This window comes from Prionailurus bengalensis, chromosome X, assembly GCF_016509475.1.
Source record: "Prionailurus bengalensis isolate Pbe53 chromosome X, Fcat_Pben_1.1_paternal_pri, whole genome shotgun sequence".
In the NCBI taxonomy this organism is placed as follows: Eukaryota; Metazoa; Chordata; class Mammalia; order Carnivora; family Felidae; genus Prionailurus; species Prionailurus bengalensis.
In genome coordinates this window covers 7193824-7207954 of record NC_057361.1, presented here as the reverse complement: position 1 = coordinate 7207954, position 14131 = coordinate 7193824, and the positions used below count along the sequence as shown (strand labels likewise).

At 50.5% G+C, this 14131-nt stretch overlaps 1 protein-coding gene across 1 annotated transcript in view; it reads right to left on the bottom strand.

The window, feature by feature from the left end:
* Positions 1-13622, bottom strand: part of WWC3 (WWC family member 3) — a 117441-nt gene extending 103819 nt beyond the window's left edge. Inside the window, exon 1 of the mRNA XM_043570794.1 lies at positions 13476-13622. The gene's annotated coding sequence lies outside the window, so the exon portion shown is untranslated. The remainder of the gene's footprint in view (positions 1-13475) is intronic.
* Between the last annotated feature and the right edge of the window lie 509 nt (positions 13623-14131).

Sequence of the window (14131 nt, the reverse complement as noted above, 5' to 3'; positions counted from 1 at the left end):
AATGAACACCCACAAGAGAGATATAAGAGAAACATACAATAGTCGGCTTGAGGCATCCCAATGCCAACAACTTAATAGTTCTAAAAACTCTCGGAGCAGAAAAAAGACATTAGCGGAAAAACCTGGTGAAATCCAAATAATGTCTGGAGTTTTATGAACAGAAACGTATCCAAACTGGCTTCTTAGTTTTGACAAATACACTATGGTGATATAAGATATTAACAATGGGGGGAGCGGTCTTATCTTTGCAACTCTTCTGTAATTCTAAAACATTCCAAAACAGATGTGTATTAAAACCAACCAACCAACCACTGGTCTGCATTCAGCCCAGGCCTTTATCTCCTAAAGCAAACGCAGGGGAAAGCACTGCTGCTGAGAAAATAATTGCACCTAAGCAGCACTATAATTATAGTACTTACATAATCACAAATATCAAGGGACAGTCTAAAGGGTCAAAAACAGAGGACTACTTAATAGATGAGGCCCAGACGCTCCGTGGCAGCCTGCACCCCCAGTAAGAATGTCCGTGATGGAAACTGCAGACGCCACGAGATAGACACACACGAGCGAAGACGGCTCTGCTGGCTGCAAGTGACAGAGACCCCCGTTCGACCGGCTTTGGAGGGTTAAGTAGACACTGTTAGTTCACATTTCATGTAAGAAAAGGTGCTGCGGGCAGGTAGCTCTAGAACCTTCTTCAATCAGCTACCATCCACCTTACCAAGGGTGCAGCCTTTTCTCTCTGCCACCCTCGGCTTCTCGGCCAGCTCCCTCCTGGCTTTTGGGGCAGCGACGTAACCGCCCAGCTCCGGATGTAGGTGGAGACGGGTTAGCAGAAGGAGGAGTCGCTTCCACGCAGGTCCGCAGGAACGAGGAGCCTTGTCCTCAACTCGGGCTGTCCCGCACCTCCCCCTGCGCTCACGGCACAGCTCTGGGCCACGTGCTCCTGCCTCAGCCAAACGCAGGCAGGCCCGGCTACTGCCACTTGGGGCCAAATAACTCCTCGTGGTGCTAGGGGCTGTCCTATGCACTGGAGGCCATCCAGCAGCTTCCCTGGCCTCCACCTCCTAAATGCCAATCGCACCCCATCCCCACTCCCCAGCTGTGATGATCAAAAATGTCTTCAGACGTGGCCAAATGGCCCCGCAGGGGCAAACCCAACTCCCAGCGGAGACCCACCGGCTCTGAGCGAGCAGGACTTCAGCAGGAGCTGCAGAGAGGGCCACATCCCCCGAGCCAAGGCAAGGGTGGGCACTCCAACAAAGCAGGGGCTCTGACCGCAGGCAAAGACGACTGCTCTTGAGAATTCTAGAATATTTGAGAAAAACTAAGTGGAACACAGAAATACACAAGTAAGTCAAACCTGTCTCTAGGGGGGCACCTGGGTGGCTCAGTCGGTTGAGCGTACAATTCCTGATCTCGGCTCAGGTCGCAATCTCGCGGTTTGTGAAACCGAGCCCCGCGTCGGGCTCTACTCTGACAGTGCAGAGCCTGCTTGGGATTCTCTCTCCCTCTCTCTCTCTCTCTGCCCCTCCCCGCTCTCTCTGAATCTCTCTCTCTCTCAGAATAAACATTTAAAAAAAACCTGCTTCTACATGCATAATTACATTCAAAAAACATTTACTGAGCACCCACTGCGTGGTAGGTATTGTGTAGAAAAGCAGAGTCAAATCTCAATAAGTTAAAGGAAAGGAGATGGTTTAAATCAAACAAAACAAAACGAAACAAAACAAAACTATAACTGCTTGGTCCCTTCATTCTCTCACTTTTCTTTCCTTTTGCTTTTTATTTTGAAATAACAGATTCACAGAAAGTCGCTCCTTCTGTGGAAGGGAGGCTCCTTTACCCAGTTTCCCCCCCTGTCACGCCCTGCGCAACTACAGCACAAGGCCAAACCAGGGGACCGACACCCACACAGCCCACACGGCTTACTCAGAGTTCATGTGCACATCCGTGTGCACGTGAGTGGCTGTACACATTGTGTACTAGTTCCATGTCATTTCCCCACATGGGTAGTTTCTATAACCACAATGAAGACGTAGAAATATCCTGCCACCACATGCCTCCCTCGAGCCACTTTTATAGCCACACCTACCCCTGCCCCCCATCCCTAACCCTCAGCAACCACTAATGTGCTCTCCGACTCCATGTTATTATTTTAAGAATGCTATCGGGGCGCCTGGGTGGCTCAGTCGACTAAGCATCCGACTTCGGCCCAGGTCACGATCTCACAGTTTGGGAGCTCGAGCCCCGCGTCGGGCTCTGTGCTGACAGCTCGGAGCCTGCAGCCTGCTTCGGATGCTGTGTCTCCCTCTCTCTCTGCCCCTCCCCTGCTTGCACTCTGTCTCTCTCTCTCAAAAATAAAGAAACATTAAAAAAAAAAGAATGCTATATAAACGGAATCCTACCAATTTCTTTCTGCGTCTCGGTGTGCTCTGAAGAGGAACAGGCTAATGAAGGGCCCTCCCTGTAACACTGGTCCCAGGGGGTCTTTTCTGCCCCTCCAGGCCTGTGAAGGGGGGTGTGGAGGGGCAGAGAACAGCTGGGTTTCTTCTTTCCATCTGCGTGTTCTTAGCAAGCAACATATGTGCACACACACAATTCTCTTAACGGGCTTTTAAAACCCACTTCAGTTCATAAAGTACAGGGGGGCGGGTCCACTCACCCAGGAGCACAAAAGAATGAGTCCTTTACTCAAAATTCTCCCAGGAACTAAGGTTTTTTTACACCTTCGAACCTTAGCTTTTTTTAACTGTGTTTTTCCCAGCTCTACCGAGATGTAATTGACATAGAACATAGTGTAAGTTCAAGGTGTACAATATGATGATTCGATGGGCTTATATATGGCAATATGATTATCACCATAGCGTGTGCTAACACCTCCATCACGTTACCCGATTACCATTTCCTCTTTGTGGTGACACCATTTAAGATCTACTCGCTTAGCGATTCGAGCATATGACACAGTACCGTTCACTATAATAACAGTGCTGTGCAGCGGATCCCCAGAATTAAAAATGTATTTTTAGTGAAAATCTTTTTAAATGTGGTTATTTTCCTGCCTTCTTATACAGTCTTAATTCGCATCCTATTTAAATGATCTAATCTAACTCTACCGGTTGTCATATGACAGATACAACGTCCTTTTTGTTTTTTTAAAGTTTATTTATTTTTGAGAGAGAGAGAAACAGAGTGTGAGCGGGGGAGGGGCAGAGAGAGAGGGAGACACAGGATCCGAAGCAGGCTCCGGGCTCCGAGCTGTCAGCACAGAGCCTGACGCGGGGCTCGAACTCACGAATGGTGAGATCGTGACCAGAGCCAAAGTCGGATGCTTCACAGACTGAGCCACCCAGGCACCCCTACAACATCCTTTTCCGAAGAAGTTTCTATGGAGGGGTTCCTTGACTAAATTAAGGTCCCCACTGGCTTTTATGATTCCATGCCCCTTTCCTCTGGTTAGACTTCCCACTGGGGTTTTCAGGTCTTATCCTGTGCCACCCCCCACAGGTCCCCTGACCACTGGTCCCCTGACCACAGGTCCCCTGACCTTAATTAATCCTTTTTTTAAGATTGTTTTTTAATGTTTTTATTTATTTTTTAGAGAAACAGACAGACCGAGTGGGAGAGGGACAGAGAGAGAGAGGGAGACACAGAATCTGAAACAGGCTCCAGGCTCTGAGCTGTCAGCACGGAGCCCGACGCGGGGCTCGAACTCACGAACCGTGAGAACATGACCTGAGCCGGAAGTCAGTTGCTTAACTGACTGAGCCACCCAGGCGCCCCAATCCTGTCTTCTAAGATCAGGGATCAGCACACTTTTTCAGTAACGTTTTCGGCTTTGCGGCCCCCACGGTCTCTGCCCAGCCACTCAACTCTGTCCTCGTAGTTAGTCGTAGCTTGAGAGCAGCCACGGCGTGTGCGGCTAAGCTCCAACGAAACTTTATTCGTGGACGCTGAAATCTGAATGTCACATAAATTTCACAAAATACTACTCTTGTTTTTATTCAACCACTTGCAAATGGAAAACCCATTCTTATCTCACAGGCTGCCCAGGAACAGATGCTGGGGCCCCCCCTCTCCTAAGACCTCCTGGGGCCGGCCACTGCATCTGGGAAAGAACCTGCACTTACACGCTGGTCCATCTAACGACAAGTATTGCCCTTCTCCTTGTACAAGTAAGAAACTCTGGGCACAAGGAAGTTCAGGGATTTGCACGGCAGCACGGCGCTGGTGGCAGGTGCTGACCTGGGGCGCCCGCGTCGTCGGGCTCCAGGGCTGCCGCGGTCCTGACAGCCCACCGCGAACCACCCCGGCACCGGCTTATTAGTCTACGTGGGTTCTTCTGTTTTCCCCAGCGGCGTTTCCATCTCCCCGAGGAAAGCGGCTAGGTGATGTTCGTTTGTTACTCTCCATGGCCCCGGGCACAGACGTAGCATCTAGATCGGGGTTTTTGTTTGTTTGTTTGTTTGGGGTTTTTTTTTGATTTTTCTTTTTGCATCTAGGTTATTGAAAAGTCTTACTGTACATATTAGTTTTTTTGGCTCCCTGTCCCTCACGTTGAAGAGAAATGTGAAAGATTTTACGTTTCTCTCTTTCTCAAAGTAACAAATTAAAGGCTAAATTAAGGAACAAACGAAAAGCAAAAATCTCTTTTCTTTGATTGTCAATTGACTTTTCTTAGAATGTGCTGGCAGCTCCCGCGGGCAAGTTCACGCAGCTGCCCTCAGTTAGGATCACGTGAGGGCGTATCCTCATATTAAACCAGAAGCAGAAGCATAAAACCAGACCCCTACAATGGGGATGAGCCACAAAAACATTAGGCTAGATGCAAGAAGCCCAACACAAAAGGCCACATAGCGTACGATTCCATTCATTCATTCATTCATTCATTCACTCATTCATCCATTTTATGGAACTGAAATAAACCCTTTCACTTATTTATGCTTCTCCATTTTGTTTAGAACAACCACCACCACCTTAATATCACTGATGGCCCTTCCCCCTCACCCTTCCTCGGGCTGGCGGGTGGTTAATGGGGAAATGGCCCCCAGGGATGGGGCCAACCGTAAGAGCCCTTGGGGAGGTAATGGAACCCAAGTCCCCTGCCCAGGGGATGGGACACCTGTAGATCATATGATTCCATTTGGAGGCAATGTCCAGAACTGGCAAAGCCAGATGGCCCGAAAGCAGCCTGGGGCTGCCAGGGCCCACGGGGGGTGGGGGAGGGAACGGGCAGTGGCTGCTTAATGGGGACAGGGTATCCTACCGGGGTGAAGGAAAGGTTTTGGAACTGGACAGCGGGAGTGGCCGCACGACACGGTGACCGAACTGAATGCCACGGAGTGGCTCACTTTAAAATGAGTAATTCTGTTATGAAACGTACCTCAATACAACGACACGGAAAACAACGGTGGTAGATCCGGAATATTCCAACAGTGGCAAGAGCACCGGGACTTATCATTAAGCGACAGTGTCAAGCCACGGGGGCAAGTCGATAGCATGATCCCGTTTCTGTAAAATCCCCAGACAGAGGTCCAGGTTCATGCACATGTGTTTCGGCAGAGTGTCGAGAAGGGACCAAAGGACACACAGCAAGCTGTTATGGGAGCTCCCTCTGGGAAGGGGCAGGCGGGGATTTGCACGCACTCTGCGTGTTCATGCACGGTTTCGTTCTCGGGTGGCAGGAACGCTTCAGTGGCTTCCCCGTGGAACAGAAGGAACACCCCAGGTCCCCGTGGGCCTCGACATGTGAAAGGGCAGCCACAGTCGGTTCCACGCACAGCTGTGCACAGGAGCACGGCGCCAAGTGAGGGGCCACAGTTGCCGTGATGCCAAACAACGGATTTTTACCAAGGTTCCCGCGGCTCGGCCGCGTCCATCAGCTGATCAGTCACGTGAAGTGCATCAGACATCACAAACAAGTCCCGCAGGCTGCAGAAGGGCCCATCGGGACAGCATCACCCTCCCCTTTAAACCCGCTTCTCTTCTCTGAGAAGTGAGCCGGCGTTTCTGGACAAGGGAGAGAGAATGGAGCGAGGATGCAACAAAGGTGTGCGGCCTCAGCCAGACCCCCCTTCCCCCCTGCACTGGGCTCTGAGTGCCAGGCCCCACCTTGCACATCGGGACCTGGCCGGCCAGGCGGGCGTGACCCTGGCCCCGGCCCTGACCTGCCAGGCGAGGTCCGCCAGCCGTCCTGGGCCAAACTCCCCCCGTTCCAAATCCTCACGGGCTTCACCTGAGCTCTCCCGTCCGTCCCAAGATCACAGACACTTCCCAGGATTAACGGAGACCTGGGGGAAAAGGGCCAGAAAACATTTTCCCAAGAGCCGGAATGAGCGGTTCCCAAACAGCACGCAACAAAGAGCCATTTGTCAAAATTCTGAAATTCCAAGCGCAGTGACAGAACTGAACATACCTACCTAAGCCCAACACTGTAACACCGTGTGGAGCTGTGACATCATCTTCGGAAACAGCAATCTACTCAAGGCTCGTGTCAGGGAATAGAAACTCAAACCTAAAACACGGGCTACCTGGGCGCCACGTGCAGAGGGCACCGGGACTCGGAAGACCCCCCCCACCCCCCCAGCCGGTTCAACCATGGACAGCACTACGGAGGGGCCACAACAAGCAGCGAGCAAATGAGAACAGACAACAGCTGATCACAGCCAGCCCAAGCCTCGTGTTTTTCAGGGAATACACGAGGTCATGTTTACATTCTGACATTGTAAACATAGGAAGGGTCATTTTTCTGTGAGTAGAGCAGCTGCAGTTGACAGGGTGGAATTCAAGCCACGGCCACTTCCTATAGTCCGTAGGGACACCTGGACAAGGATGGCACTTCAGGGCAGCCTCTAATGCTGTGCCCTAGCCACCCGGTGGGGCCGTACTTGGCAACGAAAAGGAAGGAAGCGCCGATCCACGCTGCGACACGGATAAACCTCGAAGAGATCATGCTGAGCAAAATAAGCCAGACCCGGGAGGCCACAGAGCGTATGACTCCACTTAGATGAAATGTCCAGAACAGGCAAATCTACAGGGACAGAGAGCAGATTAGCAGTTGCCAGGGGCTGGGGCCGGTGGAGAGTGACTTTGGGTAACAGGTACAGGGTTTCTTTTTGGGGTGAAGGAAATGTTCTGGAGTTAGTGGTGATGATGGCACAACCTTGTGAATATACTAGAAGCCACTACCTACACAGTGTACTTTGAAATGGTACATTTTAGAGTAAGTAAATCTTATCTCAATTTTTGTTAAGCGGGGAGAATCTTCAGGGCAAACCCAGTGGATCCATACCCTCAGAGGCCTGCCCCGCACTGGGGACGAGCACCTTCCCGTGGCACAGAGCTCCACGGGCAGAAGGGGTCCATCTCCCACGGTGGCTATCGGGTGTCCTGGCTAAGCTTCCCACGCCATGGCAATGCCGTGCCCACCTTGGCAGTGCTCGATCTCCTGGTGGTGCCGCGGCTGGCGCTTAAGACCCACCAGAAGATCTCCCGCCTGGCTCGATGACTCACCCACCCAAGTGCAGGGCTTTCTGCCTAAGGACCAGCCTAGCCGACTCCCTTTCTCCTTCCCTCTCACTTCCTTAGCCCCTTTAAAGAAATAAAAAGAGGGCCCACCAGATAGAAAACACTGGAGATTCCGCAGCTCCACAAACAGCCTTTCAAGATGCCCTCACCATGTCTGTCAAGAGCTCCCGATTCCACCTGCCTTGATTCAAGTATTAGCTAAATACTGTGCCCTTGTTTTCATCACAGTTTCTCTCGTAGAATCCCTGCCTTTTCTAGCCCCACTGCTCCCAATCTCTCTCAATCAGGCCCTCACCATCCATGAAGACCTCCCAAGAGTTTCCAACTGGCCTCTCCTCTTGGAAATTCACCCTACCCACCACCCCACATTTGGCCAGCGCATCAGATGACTAAGGTGAGACTCCACACTATTCTAAAAGGAACAAGGACTCCTACCTGCTGGGAGGAGCTAGGGAGAAAATGGATGTAACGAGCATACTAGCACAGTACCCCCTGAGCATTCTACAAGCACCAGCAGTCACCGTTATTATCAAAGACACCAAGCTGACCAGATGCTTCCATTCTCAATGGGAAACAACCCTCTTGCTTCCCTCTTATAAGGTCCATGATTACATGGGGCCCACCCGGATAATCGGGAACAATCACCTCATCTCGAGATTCTTAACTTAATCCTACCTACAGATGTCATTGTAACATCTTTGGGGGAGCCATCATTCTACCTACCACGGGGTGGGGGAGAGGGGGCAAAATATCAAACAACAATGAATGCAAGATAGAAATAACTGGTGGGTATAACACAGAGCAAGGGGCACAGTTACCTGGCCAAGGGAGGGTCACGTCCAGGTAGTAGACGTGGGCTCAACTCTGGAGTCAGACAGACGCTGCCCCTCTCTGGCTGTGGGCAGTGAGGTTACTAAGTCAACCTCCCTGTCCTGTTTCATCACCTGCCCACCCACACTCCGTGCGGCCACTGTGGGCTTTCAGTGAAAGCATCCAGACAAACACCTAGAGCGCTTGGCACACGGTCAGCACTCCATTTCTGTTGACCACCATCACAGACCTGAGGGATCTCAGTGGGGAACAACCAAGAGGCAGGAACGGCACGGTGAGGTGTGTAAGCCCCACGGAGGCAGGGACCCATCTGCTAGTGCTCGCCACCAGAGTCTCAAACCCTGGAAGCGCACCCGAGACGGAGAGGCTGTGCAACAGTTATCAAATGAACGAACACAGAGGTAGGATGCTTAAGAGTGGGTGGGGTTTGGGCAGCTGAGTGGCATACCAGAAAGAGCACTGGTTCCGGGCCAGAAGACCCAGCTCAACTCCCCGTCCGCCCATCTGCCGGCAGGACGTCCCCATAGCTGTGGCCTTCCAGTGCGAAATGAGAGCCTGCACAAGACCGTCCTCGCTCCTCCAAGCCCAAAGTTGAGGGTTCCAAGCTCTGCGTGCTGTTACCCAAGGCTCACCCCCCTTACACAAAGACTCTGGGTCAGTCAAATTGACCTCATTTATCCTGAACACGCAGCACTTCCTGTCTCCAGCACTGTCCTCACATGCCTCCTTTTCTTCCCCAGCTCCAAGAGAGCACGCAAGAAACCCTCAACCTAGGAAATCAATGGAAGAAGGTAAAGACCCCGCAGGCTCAAATGAGCCCTCCGTCCTTTTCTCAGAAGCCATCACCACCTGACAATGGTGCTTGGTGACCACTGTCTTCATTGTATATGTCTGGCTCCCATCCCCCAGAAAACCCGGGTCTCCCCATCCAGCTTCCCAAGAATCTCTGTAAATACTTCTACATTTTACTGGATTTAAATGGGAATAACTGAATTCAGTAGCATTTAACTCTGCTTAATTTTGCTGAACGTGTCAGAAAGGCAACCAGCAGTAGCAAAGGGACCTGGACCAGAAGAAACTCACCAGGCTCGCCGGGTGACTTTTAACACATCACTTGACCCATGGGCTCCTGAAGCAGAACCTACTACCGAAGGTGAAACATTATTTCCACTTTCAGAATCAGAGTGAAAAGGGAGAAGAGGAAACTTCGAGAGTTCCAAACATCCGGGATCTATTTTCAGAAATGACTTTTCCATTCACTTTTCTTAAAAAAAAAAAAAAAAAAAAAAAATGAAAAAGGAAGGAAGGAAGGAAAGAAAAAGAAAGAACGATACTAAGCCAAGAATAGACCAAGAAATGACTATTGATTCTTCCAGGAGTCCACCCCTTATGGCCTTAAAAGCAAGATGCTCCCCCATGTCCATACAAACAGTACCTATTCTTCAAAAAAAATGAAAAATGGAGAAATCATTGCTTATTTATCAGAAAGTTTATATAACCCAGAAACAGATTCTGTGGAGTAAATATGGTAAACCACCCATTAATGAATACTGAATAAAAGTTCTAAGAAGGGGGTCATGATGTCACCTGGCTCTGTCATATGGGGCTCCAAACCTGGCAAATTCCCAAACCATGGGTTGTTTTCTCCATAAAGCAAGAGCCTGTTCAAAGGAATTTTAATATACCACAGAATGTCTCCAGTTGGAGCAGGTCAAATCCCATCTCGTGAACAAATGGGTCCCTAAAAGCTTATGTCATGATATCGTCTGGGTCTTCCACCATCGTCGGGATTATTTACATTCTGTTCAACCTCAAGTGTGATCTGGTGCACCATTCTTAAGCTGCCCAAAGTTGGTATTCCAGTGTTGCACAATCTCAACTGAGCTACAAGAAACAGAATGTGAAGTTTCGATCACTCAGTCCACCTATAGGATGATATCGACACAACCCCACAGGAAGCACACATATACACAGCTGTCAAAAGCACTCAAGGTTTTCAAAGGAGGCAAAAATGTTCTTCCCAAATTTTCTGCCTCAACAGCAAATACGTTTTTATAGAGCAGTCATTGAACTCTGAGTTAATATACATAGGATGCATATGTGCAACTAATGTAAACCACACAAGGCTCATCCACGGGAGCTACGAGCCATAGAAATGATGAATTCACTTTATATTTTTTAATGCAAAACCCTTTGTTAAAGGATAAAATCCTTTGTTAAAGGAAATGTATGAACATTATATGTAATAACTGTATATGTACACATGTATACACATGTATACACGTATATGTATATGTAATAACTGTATATGTAGTAACTGTATACATATGTATACATATGTAATATGTATAAATGTATGAACATTATACACACAGTACTGATCTGCAGAGATGGTAATTTTTAAACCTGAGGTGGGGGGGTGGGGGTGGGGATTCAAAATCAAACTAAAAAAACTGCATTTTGGAAATACTGAAATTTTTTATACTAATCTGTAGCCACATCTGTAAAGACTGTTTCCTTGGGCTTGCAACCTCTTGGTTGTGACTCCAAAAAGAAACGATACCTACAGTAATTCACCAACACACCCCGAGCCGTGGCAATATCAAATGTTGTTAAACACAACAGTGAATGGAATTACTCTAAAACCCTAGAAGAGATTATTTACAACCCTCGGTCCTCAGTTATTTTGCTTACAGCAGCATATTTTATGCTATTATGGCTTTTACTAAATCGTATATGAAATCATGTTTTAAGTCAGCAACAATTTTCGCCTAACCTACCACATTCACGTATTCCTTCATAATCTCGTTTTCTTTAAAAACCTATTTGTGTATCTGCCACTCTGTCGGTCCTGTATTTGGAAGCTGTTTGGAGAAAGTCCTTGAACAGCGTCTTCCAGTTGTGTGGCTCAAACACAACTCAAAAAGGGTTTCAACTGTCAGACGCACATGGAGAAAATGTGCTCCGACAAACCGTTTTTTTCCATATGATAAAAATCAATTACAACCTTAAAGGATAATCAGTCACCCATAAAAATCAGCAGGGTTCTGTTTTGAAAGAGGAAAAAGAATGGCTATTACACCATACCCCATTTACACCCTTCGGTAGACTCCACTTAAATGTTTGTGGCTTGCTGAACATTCCATACATATTTCGGGCAAGGTATTATGGGAGCTGAAGTGCAAGCTGTCCCCTGCTGAATTTCACTCACTATAAAAACAATGTCTCATAAAAGTATACACATGTTTTTACTTTACAAAAAATGTAAAATATGCACTTTTGTTCACTCAATCGACACTTTTAAGCATTAGAAACGGGGACTTCTAAAAAATCTATAACATAAGCAATGTCTGAAAAGGGGGAAAATGTCATTCAGTTCGCGCAAACAGATTTCTGGAAAAAAGAACATACGAAATGTGTATGAAGCACACAGAAAGGAAGATTCTACAAGCTGACTTCCATTGGGTCTGCTCACCTATGCCCTGGGTCATACCATTAAAATGGAAAGTTTCACATTTATATTTTTCATCTTGAATCCCCACTCCGACGTAACCACAACTGTTTTATATTACCCTCATAAAATGAGCCTTAGCCTTTTCTAAGCCAAACGGTGTTTTTAATTGGTTCATTTTCCAGTTGTTTGGGTTTTTAACAGACATACAGCATAAAAGGGCGTTACACTCCAAGCGGTTCTACCAATTCCAGAACCATCCAAGGCTTGATCAAACAGCTGTGGCTCTAGCCTTTGGTTAAAATTATTATATGATCTCACCTGATTTTCAAAATAACCAAGCATCTTTTTAACCCATAAAACTGTGCTAAGATTGATCTAAGTTTCTGAGTCCAGAAGTTTGCTGTGTTCAGGGAAAATGTTAGGGAAGCACGATCCTTTGGCTTTGTTTTTCCCTATCTGAACCCACAGAGATCTTCAAACAATAATGCAGCAGCTTCCCTCCTCCAAAGTTTATTTTCAAATGCCAGTGCCATGCAACACTGCCTTTCCTGTGCAGGTGAGGGGAAAGCAGGACCAATGTCACCAAACTGAACCTTCTCAAGTCTTGAAATCACTGGGGAGCCAGCACTATTGCCTTTCTGGCACCCAGGAAGATATCAGGTAACCACCAGAAATACTCGGTTTCAACAGAATCCCCAATTCCACACACACACACACACACACACACACACACACACACACACACACACACTGCATCTCTCCAAAAGCAGCGGAGCCATTGAAACCAGCAATCAAACAGAAAGTTAAGGAAAAGCGTCATTACATGAACTTAATTAAATGCAATATGGTAGTGCTTTCAGAAGAATCCTTTTTTTCTCCTCCATGGGATTTATTTACACGAATAAGACGACAACTTGGTGCCCTGTTCACATCTTGCACAAAAAGGAAACCTGAAGTTCAGCTCTTGTTTTTCGTTTACCCCAAAAGCATATGGGTCTAATCATATTCCATTCTGCCTGCAGTAGGCAAGGCTCTTTCCATCAGAATTTTACCTCAATTTTTAAGGCGCTAAAGAGCAACCATCATAGTTTGGGAGCGGGCTCTCCCAACTGCAAAAGAACTGGGAATCCCTGAAGTGGCCCGTCTGGCACCAGTTTCTGGATGGAAAGTACGCTGAGCCCGCCAGACAAGGAACCCACACCACGAAGCTGGAGCGCACGTTTCGGCTCCAAGATGACAGCTCATCTGGCCACCGCGGGGCCGGGGGCGGTGGGCCGCTGAGGCCCGGCAGGGATGGGCGAGGCCGCGGCGGAAAAAGGAAAAGAGGGCCATCCGTCAGCCCCGGGAGAGGAAATTCCAGGCGCCCAGCTTCCAGGCGCCGGTCAGCGGGTGACGTGAGGGAACCAAGTCACTGTGTCGGCCCCGCAGCGGGGGCCGGGAGGCGGCCGGGGCTCCGCACTCCGGGGGCTCGAGGCCGGGAGAGGGGGCGCCTCGATCCTCGTCCAAGGCCCCGGGGTGGGGGCGTGGAGGGCCCGAATCAACGCCCGGACCCCCGAGGACGCGCGATCTTCGTCCAGATCCGGAGGCCTCCCGGCGTCCTCGATCCCCTCCCCGAACCCAAGGGATGGAGCGTCCGGATCCCGGCCCGCACCCCCGCCCTTACCGGTCGCGCGGGTCGATCCACGACGTCTGGCGCGTGTTGTGGTCGATGTAGAAGACGCGGCCGTCGTAGTCGCGCGCCTCCTCCCAGCCGGCGGGCAGCGGCAGCTCGGCGCTCTCCCGGGCCCGCGGCGGCGGCGGCGCGGAGGGCGCGGAGGGCGCGGGGGCCGCGGCAGGGGGCGCGGGCGGCGGCGGCTCCCGAGCGGGCTGCGCGGGCGGCTGCGGCTCCCGCGGAGCCTCCCGCGGCTCTCCCCGCCGCCGCCGCCGGCCGCCGCTCAGCCACGGCATGACGGCACGGGCCCCGCCGCCGCCGCCCGGCCGCCCCGCGCGCGCCGCCTCCTCAGCCAGCACTAAGGCCCGGCGCCCGGGGCGCGGGGGCGGCCGCGGGGAGCCGCCCGCCGCACCCGGTGCATCCTCCGCCCGGCGCCCGCGCACCGGCGCCCGCCCGCTGCCCTCTTGGCCCTGCGCGCCGCCGTCCGCCCGCCCGCCCGGATCGCTCGGATCGCCGCCACGCGTAGAGTCACAGCCCCGGCGCCGCCACCGCCGCCACCGCTGCTGCCGGCGGCCCCTCGGTTCCCGCGGCGCGCCCGGCCATCTTCGTTCCTCGGCGCGGCCCGGTCGGGAGGGGGGCGGGGCTGCGTAGGCCCCGCCCCTCCCACT